Genomic DNA, 10,666 nt, shown 5'->3' on the forward strand with positions numbered 1-10,666 from the left:
CAGTTATGAGAGATAAGAACACGTCCTGACTTGTGGGTAAGTCGTGATCCAGTCCTTCAGCACTGATGTTTTCATCGTCACGGTTTGTCATTACAAAGCTTATTGTTGTGTTCAAATGCAAATTGAGGTCAGTAAGGAGGGTTCAAAGCTAGCAGGGTGGACATTTTTTTGATTGTTCCACAGTAACACATGGGACAGACAAAGAACGCTGTGGTTTGAATGGGTCAACAAGAGAGTTCCAACTTCCATGATTGTGCCACTGACGTTAGTCTCAAAAAGTCAGCAATAACAGCACGAGGAGCCCCCACTGTTCTGAAATAGACACGGTATTTATTGATTTATTATTAAACACCTGATCATCTCAATTCTGCCATGTTGAATGTCCACTCTCAAACAGTCTCTTATGCTTAAATGCAAAAACGTAGTTTAGCATTGAAATATACAAATACATTTTTTTTTCTAAAGGTACATATATCGACAACCATCTACTGTGAGTAGAGTGCATGCAGTATTGAGTTAATTATTCATTTATGGATAAACCACCCAAAATCATTAACGTCCGGACTATCCCTTTGAGCATTGAGCAGCCCTGGTGGAGGTATGGTAATTGAACATGTTTGCTTTAACATTTTTAATAAACCAGGACGTGTATTTTCTTGAAAACGGCCGGCCTGTCCACAGAGTTAAGAGTGTGTAACTTGTTTGTTAGAACAATATTTAGTTTAGGTCCCAACTCTCACTGAGGCCCCGGCTCCACGAGGACGAAAACGGGTTGAATCCGCATATTTCTCATGCGTATAGCCCTCTAAGCTCGACGACGCCGTAAGGGAAACGTAGAAACAGACCCCGCAAACGACAACGGGTCCAAAGGTGGATAGATCTGGGAACGGAGCGCTCTGGGGGGTCCAACGGGGCCGTGTGGTCGCCGATACGGTCATTCGTTTTCATAGCCCCGCCTCTCCCCCGCAGGGTTGCTATCGTGCTCCAGTCGCTACTGACCATGCTACAGTTCTTTGTGCAACATCTACAGGAGCTCCTCCTTGAATTCAGATTATTTATCTTTATCTCGATATGGACATAAACGCGAGTGAAGTCTAATCTGACAGGACGGAGACACGCAGCTCCTCACGCTGTGATGCAGCGGGAGCAAAACACACACTTCAAGTCAGATCATCACCCTTAGCTATTTTAATTACCTCTCAAACTACCTAAACTAGTTATAAATATGTTCATTTTTACTGTCGGGTCACTCATTACAGGATCAGCTGCTGCATGAGACAGACACTGACGCTGTGAGAAGAGAGGAAAAAGAGAGGCTCCGTGTATTTGATGATTATATATCATTATATCGTCGTTATTCATTTGTTTTAAAGCTCAATAAATAACAATGAAGACCTTTGACCGGCACTTTTATAATTTTGTCCGGAAGATTTAAACTTTAACACACGCTGACCGGCGAAAAACTCTGCCCGGTTCTGTCGGCCCCCACCGCGGAGAATACACAGAAGTGCAGCCATGACAACCATTCTTCTTCGCTGCTTTTGTGGAGGAAGTTGCTGCTTTTGTGGAGGAAGTTACAGCGCCACGTACAGGTTCGGCATATGTACTGCAGCTTTTCCAGCGTTTGGATGTAAACGGAGCCGTCTCGTGGAGCTTGACACAATCCGGTGTATATTGCGTGGGGACGGAAGGTTTTTTGCGGTTGCATTTGCGTTACTCCGATGCGTTTTGCCGTATTTGTCCTCGTGGAGCCGGGGCCTAAAACTCAGAGTACTCACACTGAGTACACAACAAGTGTGAAGTGGTTGTTGTGTGTATGCAGTGTGAGAGCACCATGCATTTCAAACGTGTTGACTATCTGATGTTAGTGCAGAGCATTGTGTCTCTGTGTGGACCTGACAGGACGTTTCCGACGTGTTAATGTTGTCGTCGGGTGGCGTGGCCCATTGAGAAGTCCAGGAGCTTCACAGAGGAAGTGGAAACTCTGCAGTTTATTGTATTGTGGGAGCTTGTAATACTGAAATATACTTTGAAATTATACAATAAGAAAATGAATGACATATTTGAGTGTATATGCATTAATATCGCATTTTTAAATGTAGCTGGTGTACTGATTTGTAAACAAAAAGAGAAAGTGCTACTGAGGCAAACATATATTTGTCCTCCATGTATAAGTGACCCGAGCCGCCACATGTTCAGATACTTTGTGGCTGGACTGATGCTTTCCACTTGGAGTTTTGAATTCCCCCGTCCCCAGTCTAAAACTTAAACTGGATTTGGATTTCCAGCTCGAAAGTCGAGAGAACCCCACCAACCCTCATCCTCCAGATCTGAGACAGAGTTTATTGGCACTTTTGTCTCATTTGTGTGTAATGTCATCATTAATACACACGCTTTTGTCCAACTTTTCAAAGATTCAAAGGCTTTATTGTCAGATGCACAGTAGCTACAGTGTAGATATGGCAATGAGAATCTGAAGTCCCAGGCTCCTCCAACAATGCAACATAATATATAAGACATAAAACGATAAAACAAATTAACAAAAAAACAACATTTCTATTAGTGGAAATGCTAATGCACTTTTATCAACAGGTATTGCAAATAATGGTTGTTGAAGTGAACAGTCGAACAGTCTGACGTCGTTCTTAATTTGATTTCTGACTTCTGAGATCTACAGCAAAATAACTGAGTGACAGTTTATTTCAAAGAGGCTAAGACAAACTGTAAAACACATAACAGACATTTCTTATCACAACGCCTCACCCACCCATTACAGCGGTGTGTGAGTGTGTGCGTTTAGGGTTAAATAACTGTAATCCATTGTGGTTTCCTCCCTGCGGTGGGTTTGTTTGGTAACAGACTGACTGTCGTTATGTCTCTCTCCTAACTTTCCTCGTGTCTACACTTAAACACTTTCTTTCTTCCTTTCTTCCTTTCTAGTCATAGTCTTCTTGAATCACCTTGCTAATTTGTAGCAAAAAGGGTTGACATAGTCGAGTAATGAAAGACACATTTGTGCGTCAGCCTCTACCTGTATGGTGTATTGTATGTGCTTCTGGAAACAGTGACCTCTCTTCTTGTTGGTCTGCTGGCACAGGGACAGGTGAGTTGGTGAGGGACAGTGCTGTAATGCGTTAAACCAGTTAAGCCCTGAGCCTGTCTTTCAGGCCTGAGGCTCGAAAATGACATGCCCAGAACAAATGACTATATTTTCACTTCTAAAAGGGGTAAATTAATGATCTTTTTTCTTAAAGCAATGATAAACCTGTGAGTTGGATGTAGAAAAGTCAGAATCAATATAGAATATTTTATTTTAAAGTAAATTCAGATTGAACATAGTAAAACAATTTAAATTATAGTGTCCGTCCAAAACAAAAAACATTACTTATAGTGAAAACCACCCTTGAATGATGGGATGGTAGACTAAAAGCTTTAGGAATCCACACTATAACATATAATAAGTACCTTGTATCAAGATTGATGCAAAAATAAGTGACATTTGACATTTTTAGAGAGATTTAGAAAGAAAAAAAACACTTCTGGGGTCATTTGGGTGGATTTTCCATATGTCTGGAACCCATTGGTCGATTTTGATGATTGACATCTCTTTTTAACCGTTAGAGCCAATACAATCGAGGGGAAGTTCCTAAAATCCATCTAAACATTACCCATTGGTGAATGAGTGATGCATAGCCAGAATGCCCCGGATCGTAGCAGCTCGATATGAAAACTCTGTTATTGACATAAAATGGAATGATGGATTATCAGTAATCATTTCAAAGTGACACAGACACATTGGATTAACCTGTGGATTAACCTTCAGCAGCGTTTTTATCGTTTTAATGCCATTGAACACAATTTTTGATCAGAACACAGCAACGCTAAGACTTATTTTCCAATTTGGTCCCATAAAGCTAATTTTGTTGTTGTTGTTTGTTGTCATTTCGCCGCGAGTTCTGATCGCTCAGTGATGATCCTTATATATCTGGAATCTGTGGAATCTCAGCTTGCTAATATCTTGTTTGTGCAGATACGATAAGTAATAAGGCTATTTTAACGTGAGTTCTGTGCTAAGTGTGTTAGCATTTTTTCGCTCAGGGCTAATTCAGAGGCTTTGTTATTACCCTTGTGTTTCGTTTAGCTAAAAATTGTTAATATTGTCTGATAGCTGAGTTTCTTCCCGTTAAGTGGATATGACACATTCATAGTTTATTAAATGTTAAGAAGCCCTCAGACGCTGTTTCTTGCAAGATGTTGCGTTTTGCCCCCGGTACCGGGGGCATGGGGCTTAACTGGTTTAAGAAATTAAAAAAGAATTGCCAGAAATATTGGTTACTTGCACACTTTTTGATACCTTACTTTAATCTGTGTTTTTTTTTTTTTTTTATCAAATATGGTTTTAAGGCGAGACACCCCAGGTGAATAGGGTAATTTTTTTTAACTTAAAGATATCAGCTAGTAATTTCTCCAGTTAATTACTTACAATAAGGCAATTGTTTGTTGTATTACAAGTATTCTGAAATAGCATGTTTAAATATGCAAATGACCATTATCTCATTAAATATGCGCATATTTTAACACATTTCAGGAACCGAAATCTGAACTTTGAATAAAGCCAGGTTCAAAATTCTTGTTTCATTTTGTAGTCATATTAGTATCTAAGGCTTTTACAGAAGGGATTTTGGATATCTCTTTGTATCACTCCATAAATCAGAAAATACTGTCAACAGCCCTAAAATATCAATTTTCGCCATGTTTCTAGGTATAAAATGTTATACAATTCAGGCTATGAATGATATATGAACAAACCCTTCTGTAAAAGCCTTCATAATATTGATAGGAATATAACTGGAAGGTTTGGTGTATGTACGTGCTACTGAAGTGGACATTTCGGACTCAGAAGAGGAGAAAAAACTCATTTTGAGAAAACGACCTTTAAAGATTGCAGTGTGGCGCTAGCTAAACTCTCCTGTTTTTTGGATGACAGCCTGCGCCTTCATTTAATTTCAAACCTTTATTTATCCAGGTTGTATCCCATTGAGATCATTGATCTCTTTTTCAAGGGAGACCTGCTCAAGTAGGTTCCACATGAAACATTAAAAACATAAACAGAACAACAAAAAGGACATCGTACAGCATCATTACAGGCAGAGATGGGGTCGTTACTAAAAAAAAGTAATATATTACATATTACATATTACTTTAAAAAAAAGTAATATATTACACTACTTTGTTACTCTCTACATAAAGTAACTCGTTACTTTACTCGTTACTTTACTCGTTACTTTACTCGCAGGGCCGGCCCGCCCCTCCCTACAGGCAGATCACGCAGACTGCTAAAGTTTCAAATGTTCTCTTTAGTTCAGTTTCCATTGTCGCATAAGACTGATCCAGATAGCTCTGACTATGGCTGTCCTCTGTCTCCTGCTATCTGTATTTTGCGCAGTATATCTCTGAACGATGCGATGGTGATTCCACTGTGCAAATGGGCAACATTACCTCTACTATGAAGGATGCTACAAGCCTGTCCATCTCTGCTTTGGTTACCGGTCCTCCAAATTCTAATTTGTGCCGCTTCGGAGTCGGCGGCGGCGCACTCACAACATCCTCACTCTGGGTTCGGGGGTCCGGTCCTTAGCTATTAGCTTCACCTTAGCATGTGTTCTTTGCAGGTGTTTGTTGAGGTTTGACGTGGTGTTTACAGCAGTGAATAACAGCTTCTGGCCTGGACACAGTTTGCACCTCACCGTCACATTCCTGTCTATTCTTCGGACAAACTCAAAATAATGGGCATACCTCCACCCCTCGAAAGTTATCGCTGACTCTGCCATGTTTATGCAGCACTGCGCGTGGAGATGTGGACGCGCAAGTCGCGCAGATTACGTACATATAAACCTGCGGCGGAAACCCCTCTTGTCTGTCAGTGTGATTATGACTGATTTTATAAAAGTAACGAAGTAACGCGTGTCGGGGCAATGTTAGTAACTGTAGTGTGATTACTGAATTATAAAAGTAACGCGTTACACTACTCCGTTACCGACAAAAGTAATATTATTACAGTAACGCGTTACTTTGTAACGCGTTACACCCAACTCTAATTACAGGGATTACAATGTACATAACTATCCACATGAACAGGTACCAACAGCTTCCGATTGAGTAGCATCCAACCGAGCTTTAAAAACATTTAGTGGCACCAGATTGCTCAGAGTGGCACCAGATTGCTCAGCCTTGACGCACTCCGTGAAGGTATTTCATGTTCGGGGTCATTTGTTTTCTGTATAACCTTGCTTCGTGCAAGTGACAATTGTTGTCGTCTTCTCTGTGAACGTTTTTTCGCCGTTCTTTTGCCATTTTGAGATTTAAATTTCTAGCGGAAAGCTAACCAGGAAGTGTTTTAGCACACCACGTGACGCATCTGAACGAATCACGTTGTCAGAAATTGACACCAGCCAATGAGATTTCGTTTCTTGGTTTAAGACCCCTTTGTACTTTCACGATTGGTTGCTGATACAAAGGAAATGACCATATTTGGATCCGATGAGATTGTGCAGGAGAGACGGAGCTTTCCAACGATATCTCTGATGACATGGTGCAAACAGCGGTCGCAGTACTTTATGATACGTTAGAATGCTAACTTTTGGTAAATTTAGGAGAAATCTACAGACACAAATAGACAAACTATAGTAAAATAAACACTTAAATGTGTATTTTGTACGTTTTCCTTCCAAAAGCCTGAAAGAAAACATGTTATGGAATCAAAATAGCACAAAATCTCAAAATTGACCAGTGCATGAATAATGATGTTTTTGCCTGGGGTGTCTCGCCTTAAATAGCAAAATTAAGTTAGGTCTGAGAAGAAAATAAGGAACACGACCAACTCTTTTCATGTCTATTTTCAAACAAATAGACATAGAAGTATTTTATTTTCCTTGTGCAACACCTTGTAACATTTCATTAGCTCCAGGATCAAAAACATACACCTTAGCTCTGCCCATAACTGGATCACAGAGTGCCGTATCACCTGTTGGAGGAAGGCATTTCAAGCAGAGCTCTGATCAGGTCTGATGGAAACATTTCACCAGCACCACAGCTTTATGTCTACATCACTGCCATAAATACCAAGATGGAGGTTTACTTTAACTTTGGCTGACAAATGTCACGTGCCGTGTCAGTTAGCAGAGGTTTGGGTGGAGGCGCGGGAGGAGCAGCTTCACAGAGGCTTGCCATTTGTTGACAACGTAGACAGATGTGATGCTGTCAGTTCATACGGCTGACAAACTGAATATTACATTTGATATTAAACAGACGACACACACATGATCTAAAAAGACCAAGTGAGTTTGAATTGTAAGAGATATAGCAGTATTTGGCTTTTCCTTAATTATGCAAATGATAAGAATGGTCCACTTTGCTGACGTACACTCCCAACCTAGCAATCCCCATGTAAATCAGTTTGAACAGAAAGGCCTAGAAGGGAAATGGAAACATAACCAAACTTCAAATAAGAAAACACTAAATATTGAATTACTGTGTAATATACTGTAGACTTAATTGTTTTTGGTTTGTCACACACACACACCCACACACACACACACACACACACACACACACACACACACACCCACACACACACACACACACACACACACACACACACACACACACACACACACACACACACACACACACACACACACACACACAAAGCATGCTTTTCGGCCCCCTGTCTGAGCCTGTCTTGGCCTCTTTGTTGGGGCCAGCATGACAAGAGCTCCATTGTCCAGAGGCTTCTCCATATGTTTCCATGTAAAGCACAGTGAAGCTCTATGGACAATACCAGCACACACACTCTGATCTGACTGTCCTCTCTATCAGGGACCCTCGCTCACGAGTCTGAGCTGCAGAGGACTGCATGGGGAAGTGTTTCCTTGTAGAGTTGCTACAGCATCCCTCCGCATAACCAGTTTTATTAATTGAATGTGATTATTTAAAGATACTATAGGATTACACCATGGGTTTAATTATTTTAACTTTGTTTGTTAGACATTATATTTTCATTCTTTTTGGTATTAATGATGGCTCATAAACAGCACATGTAGTTTTTTTTTTCTTTTTTTCTTCAAGGTATAATCTTCAAGTCATTGTGCATGCAACCTAGTTGTATATAGCTCCATGCACACATGCATTGCAACCCTGAACATATGGACATGAAGAAGCAGTATGTGAGAACTCAAAGTGGAGAATCATTTGGACCGAAAATTAAACAGATTTACTCTGCAAGTTCTCAAGTAAGAACTCTATGTAATGTCTGATTGACCCTGTTTGTGAATTGAGCCGTATCATTTACAGCCGGAATAAAGTCACAAACAGACCTTCTGTCCCTGAGGGCTTGAGCTCAAATTGTCAGAGCAATTCAAGGAACAGCCAGAGACCTGGATGTTTGTGACCAATTACCAATCAGGTATGACAATGGTGTAATCTGCGCCATGTCCATCCATGTTCTACCCAGACATTCCTAACCAAAAAAGTGTTCAGAAGGTGAGAATATATCTGACATGGACAATCTCCTGTTGTGTGCCACATGTGTGGAAGGGAAAGATTCCCTATAGAAAGGTTCATGGTCCATTACTTCTGGAACAGTGGATCCCAGAAATATCTTGACAAGGCACAGAGAGACAAAAAGTAGTTAGCTTATCAATTGAATCGTCATATCATGCCTAAAGCTGCATTCACCTGACAGGTGGCAAAGCGGCTCTGCGCTGGCGTTGTGTTTCTATGATTGAGCGACTAGGGGGAGCGATACACTCACACAGCTGCAGACTGATGCCAAGCGCTGCGCTCAAAGTTCCAATTATTTCAACTGCAAGCTTGCAGGGGACATAACCATAGAAACAAAAAATAACTGCAGTTTTCACCGCAAGGCTTTGCTCGAACCTCACGGGGAGCAAAGCGAAAATCGCATTTAAACAGCTTAAGGCCGCATTGAGTCCTCCCATTTGTTTGAATGTGGGAAGTGCAACACCATACATGTTGTGAATGCAGCCTAACCCTGGACATACTCCTGGATGTGTTGGGTTGGCGGCTAGCTTTACAGCCAACAATAACATCAAATAAATGATAGTTTTGGGGCTTCAGAAAGTGGTATCTCTGCATAGAGCTATGTTTTCATCATCTGAGGATTTGATATCTCCAGTGCATTCATTCAGACTCATTAAAGTTCTTTGATGTACGTCCTTTGGTTATCAATGAGCCAGCAGGACGATTGTTCCTAGAAAGGCTTGTGTTGCTAGTGAGTATTTTAAATGCAACCCTCAATTGCTGCAGTTCCACATGAAGCTGTGAGCTGTTTACTTCCTAAATAAAAATAAATCATGCTTTTAATATTCATCATCATCTCCTCCTGGCCAGCCCATTGTCATGGATGTTGGCTCTTCGGGGCCATTTCCATTTCAGGGTAGATCTGAATGGTCGTCAAGTGGCCTGTTTGTAAAGCTACAGTCTATTGTGTTAACCCTAGTGCTTGTTTGTAGTGCCTTCCTCCCTGCATTATTAGGCGCTTTCACACCGGAGTACTTTTCCCAGGAATAGTTCCGATAGTTCCTGGGATTTTGCGTTCACACAAAAAAGATCTGGAACTAGAACCTTTTCACCCCTTTTTAGTCCTTGCTAGAGAGCAGGGACTTTCCTGGGGAGAAAAAGGTTCCAATTTCTGATTGGCTGGGCGAATTGCAAACCACGCCCCGTAAAACTCTGAAAAGCTTTTGTGAAGCCGCCATTTTATTTCCTTGCATTAGCATTATTAGCATTAGCATTAGCCCAGCGCACCAACGGAGAGAGACTAACTTATGGCAACACAAAATAAAACGTGGGATCGGTGGAGTGATGAGGAGGTGTCGGCGCTTCTGGTGATTTACCCGGGGCTTCGGGTGGCGATTTACTGCCACCCGAAGTCCCGGACTCCGGGGGACTCCGGGACTTCGGGTGGCAGTATACGCGTGAAGTTGTTTGCGGCCTGCCAGTAAACCTAAAGCAGAAGAAGAAGAAGTGACGTCAGCGGCTTCATTTGCCTAATCCTCCCTCAGGGACTTATTCCGGTGTGAACGCGATTTACTAGGACAGTTACGGGACTAAAGAGTTCGGCGGGACTAAGTACTGGGAACTAAGTACGGCAAAGTACTTGGTGTGAAAGTGGCTATTGTAAATGAGGGCCATAATCACTAGATGTTCACAGCCTTGTTTCACCTTATACTGGACTCTTTAGTGTTGAATTGCACATATACCCTTGCTACATAATACAAACAAATCAAGCTGTGTTCAAGATGTTGTGATTATCTATCACTATCTGTGCCCCCTACATCCACACCTTGCAACATTGGAATTGGGGTGCTGCCATGGTTATGCAGTTGCCATCAGGATGTTTTATAAGGACACAGGTAGTTCTCTGTTGTCAGGGCTGGTCCACACGAGACCGCTCAACCCGCTGGAGACGCTGTAGTACATATGCCGGGCCTGTAAGTGGCGCTGTACTTCCGCCACAGAATACACCAAAAGCAGTGAATAAGACCTCCCGAGCATGGTTGCCATGGTTGCCCTTCTGTTTATTCTCTGAGGTGGATTTAGCAACATGTAGTTTATGTAGTTCTCCATGTCCACTTGTAGCTGA

Source organism: Trematomus bernacchii, unplaced genomic scaffold (genome assembly GCF_902827165.1).
Source record: "Trematomus bernacchii unplaced genomic scaffold, fTreBer1.1, whole genome shotgun sequence".
Classification (NCBI taxonomy): Eukaryota; Metazoa; Chordata; class Actinopteri; order Perciformes; family Nototheniidae; genus Trematomus; species Trematomus bernacchii.